The following is a 7,296-nucleotide window of genomic DNA, read 5'->3' as shown; positions in this document are numbered from 1 at the left end:
TTACAGTAGGTTTATCAGGCAGGCATACAGATAAGGTCTTGTGCTTTCATCATTTTCCCAGGCAATAAACGGCGGAGATAGGTACTGGATCTCCACTGACAAGGCCCTAATATAGGTACTGTCTTGTTGCGCTGGAAATTGACAAGAAAATGAGAAATACTCAGTGATCATCTGTTTGTGTTTGCGGACTTGGATGTGAATGTGCACGTCTGTATTTGCTGAGTATGTGCGTGGATGTGTGTGCACTAAAACATTAATATTCTCCCTGCACGTACTCCATTGGAACCATTATCTTTGGAGGCAAAACAAAATGAACAGTGCAAACCAAAATGGCCCCAGCACAGCACAGTGGATAATCATATAATTTGCAGATTTAATTGGAAATATAAATCCCAATGCACACACCATTAGGACTAGCTTTGATATACACCTCACCGATTGATGCATGATGACACTTTGCAAATGTGGAGGGTCAGTGGTGTCACTTTTAAATATCACGTCCCTACTGAGAAACTCAATTGGACCGTCAACAACATATTTAAAATACCTAGCCACACAGCTCCGTATGAAATTACTCTCTCCAATGATTGGGTGAGTGTGTTTGTTTGTGCGGCTATTTTCTCCATTTGACAGAGCGTGCCACTGCCATGATTTCTTTCCCGCTGAATATATTTCCCTGTGCACAGCTTGGCAGTATGTTTTTTGATGTTTGATTTTTAGCCTCTTTGTCTATGACGATAGGTGGGTCGGTCTTGAAGATGGCGTTATTATAACATAATGACATTTAATCTGGATAATGTCTACTCTGTGGGTGGGGGGTGCACCTGAAAAGCCCCGGGCCCGATGGTGAGTACGTCTATTCGCACTGTAATACGGGCTGGAGTGTAATGCATTATCAATAAACCGTTGGACCGTTTGCTGTTTTTCGTAATAGAGTCATGGAAGTGTGCTCGGGTTTCCTAATTACAGAGGCAAACAGAGCCTGGCAGTGTTTCAGAGGGAGACGTGAAGGAGAACGAGGGTGAATGAAAAGGGAGAAAGAAATATAAAGTGGTAGCTGAGAGAAAAGATGTTGGCTTGAGAAAAATGGCTTTTGCCGTTGCATCCCTTATCCAAAAGATAATTAGGTCCGATCTCGTTAAAAGTGGAGCATCAAAAGCCCTGTGGACACACCTCTGAAGTGAAAGACGGAGACATTATCTTTGCTTCTAGTTCGATAAGAGAAACCCGGTCCGCCCTTTGTCCTCTAAAGTTTTCCAGCACACTGTCTGTGGTCATAGTGAACCAGCCCTGTGTGAAAAGTGACTTTGCGCCATTCAAGACAAGCTCAAGGTTTGTTTTCAAGAAGTAATATAGGGCTTGTGTTGACTAATCTTTGATCAACCAGCATAATAGTAGTCAATCGTATTAAAACATGTCCACATCCAAAAGAGAAAGTAATAACTGGACATCCTAGACCTTAACAAATGATGGCAACCAAGAAAAGGGTATATATTTCTATCCTTGCCTCAACAATCTAGTCTGAAGCGAAGAATGGAGTCAATGAGAGATCTGAGGCCTCCTTGTCCTGCAGTCTGCGATTAGAACGAGCTATTTGCATGCCATATCCCCCTTCTCGTCTCTGTCCCTCTGTGCATTTTTGCTATCTTCGTCAAGCCAAAAAAATTCTAAACACACAATGAGCATTGACAACGCACTCTTATATGTATATATATGAAGGGACGGTTTGTGTTTGTAGAGGGGGAAAAAGCGCTGTCGATGTGTCACTGTCTGGTATTGAGCCTGACAGCAGAGCCAGCCAGGTCTTCACCCAAGACCTAAGTCTAAGGCTAATGAGTATTGACAGGGCCTGAGCTCCTCTGCCTTTAAACCTAATTCACTCTTTGAAGAAGGAATCACTGACAGTGACTCAATGTGCCTTAGACTGCCAGCTACAAATGAAGTGAGACCCAACAAAGCACATTTTAAGCTTTGATGAAATGTCCAAGCTTCTCCCCCCCCACGGGCACTTAAAGGTAAAACCTGATGTTTGGATATTCGCCATCACTTTTTATTTACCTTAATGCAGCTATATTCTCAATGAGTGGGGTTTTCTTCTTTTATGAGAGCCTTCCCCTTCAATTATGCATTTCGATTGGCAGTGGAAGTGGTTACTTTCATATAAACTATAACTAGTGTCTGAGAAACTGCTTTTGAGATAGCTTTTATTACATATTTAAATGTTCTGTATTTGTGGTGTATTTGCTAACAATTGTTGTCTGAGTGGGCATAATTGTGTCAACACCTCTCTCGAACTCCCCCATTCCACCTCAAATCGTGTGAAGAGCATATTGATCCACGAGGCACTAATGATAGCACTTTGCCATGCAACAATAAAAACTCAACTTAATGGTATAAACTGTGCCATTACATTTCCCCACTTAAACCAAATGGCCACTATAACCTGTGTTGAAGCCTAACTCCCATCCTCAGCCATTAACGATATCAAAAAATGGTCTGATGGTGACCCTTTTATGGATTCAATCCAAGAAAAGAACCGATTGGGCTATTCTGTGTTTTGCTTGGTGTTTAAAAAAAGTTGCTCGCACAACTTGTAGTGCAATTAAAGCACATCAGAATTGGATTTTCTGTCTCTTTGCAGTGCTTAGTCTTGACAACAGCATTCAAAAGTGTTGAGTTGCATCGATGTCGGGGAGGATGTTTATATTTGTTTGCGGCAGTTGTCACAGTCTGGACGGGAGATGGTTTCAGATCTAGCTTCGTGACAGGGAGTGGAGGGGTGACACTAAAGATCAAGATGGGCTGGAAAAAAAGTGACAAGGCTATGCATGCTTGTGGGTGCAATTTTGCAGGGGCGACATTTCCGTACCAAGAATCCACCCTGTGGCCTGGACAGCTCACTAAAGAGTCATGGCACCTTGTCACCACAACACCATCTGTTAGTTTTTTAGTTCCACAAGCCCTCATGTACACACACACAAACACAGACTCCACACACACACTTTCTCGCACCGGTCCGACCGTAGCCCCCGTCACTGAACAACCAAAGATCAAGAAGGAATTGGAGAATAACGTGCGTCATAGCGCAACAGGAAGACCGCTGACCACTCTTCTCATCAGACAGTAGGGCAAAGGGTTGGGGTGGAGGACAGCAGAGCAACAGAGGGGAAGGGTGGCGGCGAAAAACAACATCCTAAACCGCAACAGCAAGCTTCGCACCTTCCTTAATGAGGGCGCGAAGAGAGACAGTGGGGGAAGCTGACTCACCGAATCCGAGGGAGAACAACACAAAGCGGGTGAGAGAGAAGCAGCCATTTTTGCGACAAACATCTGAGGGACTTATTTCAAGACGAGATCAGAGTTGTGTCTTCTCCAAAGTGGGGGATGTCATGGCCCACGACAGGCACAATTAAAGTTTCCTCAGATGGGTAGCAGAAAGTTTCTCCTTCGTCTTTGTGAGCGACACTCTCTGAAGTTGTTTTTTTTCTTTCTTCTCTATGAAGATGGGCCCTGTAAAGTTAACCTCCTTTTATCCTAATGATCATAGTTAATGGAGCACCAAAAGACACTCAAAACGGTAAAAAAAAGAAAATCCGAAAAAACCCTCAATTATAACGATGAGTGCATGGTGTGGGCTATGGTAGGAGAAGCAGGGGTGATTTTCCCATCTCTAATTATGTTTCGGCCATCGCTATCATTATTTTTAACAAGCTTCCCCACAACTCCTACATGAATACGTAATGAGGATCATATGTACACATGCAAAGTCATCTATTTATATACTGCACTGTCCTGAGTATTTTTAGTATTGTAAAGTTTGTAGACAGTATATGTAACAATACACATGTATTTACATAGCCAGCTAATTGGTGTATGTGGAGGAATATGCCAAATGACAACTGTGTTTTCTCTGCATTCATTAATGGGAACACGTAAAATTATTATCATTTAGTTGGAAAAAGAAACAGAATAAACAATCTGGCGCTCCTAGCAAGAGGGGGAGCGAAAGAAGGGCTGAGGGTTAGCAAGAGAGAAAACAAATAGTAGCACAGCTGGAGGAAATGGATAGTGTGAAGCAGCATGATGCTGAAAAATGGAATATCCCACGCCAACATTTCCTCAGGTTTGCATGTTTGTGTACGTTCATAGAAACACCCAAGAACAAACCACCAACCGGTGGAATTAGGGGGGAGCAGAGGTAAAAGACTAAAAATGATATGCTCTCCAGGGGCCAGCACAACACCACAGTGATGGAAGATGACAGCTTCCTGTTTTTAATTGCCATGGTTCCCGTGCCTATGGTGCCCAAGGGGACAGGAAGGAGGCAGCAAGCGATAGTCTCTAATGAGTATTAATCTAATCACTGTCTGACATAAATAGGGTTTGTGCTCATATGTCAACCCCCTTCCCCCCCGAACTCTGACATTTGCAATGGGGTATTTGCGTTTCCTAAAAATTGAAACTAATTGTCAGAAGGGGGTGAACAACTGCCTCTTTAACATTGTCTCTTAATGAACGTTGTGTCTCCGTATCTTATCTGACAGATGTCTCCTGCGTGTCTCACACCACAACATTGATTTTCCTTCCCTGTCTGTAACCGTGCAGAACATGATTCCCCCCACCCCCACCCACACCCCCCCCAAAAAATGAATACTCAATACATTTTCAGGAATTACTTTATTTTTGCAGCAGTTGAAGACACAAAACGGCCCCACGCCAATTCAATGTCGAGACACTCGGGGAGGTATGACGGAGCATCATCGAGAAAGACGCGTGTCTTCTGTCTCCACAACTTCATCAACGCCAAAAGCATCGCCACAGCTCATCAGCCGACATTCATTTGGAACTTTTTTTTCCCCCCTTCCACGGTTGGAGCGTGCATTTCAATAGCGACCTTGCCTGTGTCTATCTTGTTTACCAGAAGAGATAGACACCACAACAAGGGACAGAGAGGAGGGGGGTGGGGGGGTGCCAGGTGACGGAGGGAGGTCTTGAGTGATGCACAACACCTGCACCTGTTTCCTCTGTCTCCAATATCTGGAGGCTCCAGGTGTAATTACCTCAATTAGCATTTCGAAGATTGTTTGTGAAGACGGGTATTGACGCTGATGAAGCCGACATTCAGAGGGGGCATCATTCTCCAAACCGCCATCACGCCTCAGACTGTAAAATCTTTCCGCCAACGAGACCATTGTAAGGCGAGGCTACACATGTCCAGCTCGGCGGGGATGCATCGTGTGTAACAAAGTGATGCAAGCTTTAATGCGCACCAAAAATTGATCCCCCCCAAGTAATGGGTCTTTGTGGTCTGCACCTCCCCACCCCCTCCCCCCCCCCCTCCCCCATCAAACATCCATTTAACAACATTAGATCCTCCTAAATAGAAAAACACCCTAACCCAGTGCATTGTAAATTGGAGCAGTAGATGGGCACAGAGAATGGGAGAGGAAGCATTTCGCTTCAGTCCTTCACGCACATTTGGAAGAATAGGTCCTTCCCGCTCCCACACAAGACCCCTCCTCTTCAGCGTTCAGTTGGTGTGGTTGCACCCAATCGCTCTGACGCCGTTTTATTCAGTGATCTGTATCGTTCATTTTGCTTTCCTTTTTATTCCATGATGGTTTCCCAGAGAACCTTATGGAACCTATGGAGGCCCACCTCTCAATATAGGATTGGTAGCAGACTAATGGACCTTAGATTGGATTCTACCCCTGCCTGGTGAGATGATTCCTCCTTTTTAGTGCTATGCCACGTTTCTGCTCTAGACTCATGCATTATGTATAGACTTAAAGCAGTGCCTTGCCCAAGCTCTCACTTATTAAAATCTCAGTCTCAAAGGGGATCAAAAAGCAGGGCTTCAAAGTTGGTCCCTGAACTTAACATGTTTTCACACTACAATCTAAGATTGCCAATTTAAGAGTCTTCCGAGCCAACAGGTGGCACTGTTGTCTGAGTATTTTTTCTAAGTGCAAGACACTGAGGAAGGGCAGAACGCCATCCCATGCCACACATAGACCAGATTAAACCTGCTTCTCGCTTCAGCTCACTGTTGAAAGAGCTTGTAGAAGTTTTAATTACGGTCTAATTTCCAGTTAGGTTGTTTGTAACCCGATTCCAACAACTGTTAATCGGATTCTACTATACAGTAGCTTTTTCCTCCTCCATGAGAAATCATGTCTTCCATTTTGTCTGGTCTGCTCTCATCCACAGTCCATCAGGATGAGCCATAATGAAATGTTCTCTACCCATAACCCCCTCACCGGAAGAATCGGAGCCCAGGGCCATTACCTCTCAGTCTCCAAGTAGAAGGCACATCTACATAAGTTATTTCATTATCTACCCAGAGCTGAGAGCTCCTTCTCTCTCCCCCTTCTCCCTCTCACCCCCCCCCCCTTCCCTCTCTCTATATCTCCCTCTGTGTAATTCCTCCTCTGAGAGGTCATTGGGACGTGGCTAGAATCACCTGCCAAGTACGAGTCAAAGTCTTTCGTTGTTTAAATGTTGAATTAAACTGTCTAAACCCCACCTCACTCACATGCTTTTATATAACTATAATTTCTGAACAGCATCCATGTTTGTTTTGTTTCTTGTCATTTGGAAGAGGTCAGGAGCGAATCTAGGTTCCCACTTTTGGGGGGGCTAAGCCCCTAGATAAAACCTATTATTTTTCCTGTGACCCAGCAAGACATTTTTGAAATATCCTTCTAAATAGTGTACTGTAGTGGGTTTTTGGAAGAGAAATTAACACATTTAGATTTAAAATATGAAAGAAAAAGACAACTTTTTTTTTTTTAATCAAATTTTGTTTTTCGGGGGGGGCTAATGAAACTTTTGGAGGGGGCTCCAGCCCCCCCAAAATAGTTCTAGATACGCCCATGGCAGAGGTTATAGGAGAAAGGAAGCCAGTGATCAGATTTTGGACATATCCTTTGTGAGAAAACTGCATGTCATACATACATTTAAAAGTAATAGTGTGATCCCTTGTGCTGTTCTAACTACGTTTTGCTGTCGGAAAGATAATTGAGATGAATTGTTTGTCTCCAGGTGTCACCAAAGCGCACTCTAAGAAGAAACATTTGGTGCTATTCACAGGGGTTGCATTACTGCATGACCCTCTCCTGGTGCAGCAGTGATGCTCATCTTGTTCTGCTGGGAAGGTAGTCGTTGTTATTGTGCAATGGGAGGGCACCCACAATACTTCCTTGAGGCATTCCCGGCATAGAAACGGATAGACAGAATGCATTCTCCAAAGTTTACTATGCAGAGCTTGGCTACTGAGTTTGAGCTTGGCTACTG

General features: G+C 44.0%; 1 long non-coding RNA gene across 1 annotated transcript; it reads left to right on the top strand.

Moving 5' to 3' along the window:
• The first annotated feature begins 748 nt into the window (after window positions 1–748).
• On the top strand, window positions 749–6,307 carry LOC146273386 (uncharacterized). Its single transcript, XR_014766560.1, has 3 exons — window positions 749–846; window positions 5,630–5,718; window positions 6,211–6,307. It is a non-coding gene; the product is annotated as an uncharacterized LOC146273386 (long non-coding RNA).
• Window positions 6,308–7,296: the final 989 nt, after the last annotated feature.

This window comes from Hypomesus nipponensis, chromosome 9, assembly GCF_054491055.1.
Source record: "Hypomesus nipponensis isolate SF chromosome 9, ASM5449105v1, whole genome shotgun sequence".
NCBI lineage: Eukaryota > Metazoa > Chordata > Actinopteri > Osmeriformes > Osmeridae > Hypomesus > Hypomesus nipponensis.
This window is presented reverse-complemented; position numbering and strand designations above follow the sequence as displayed.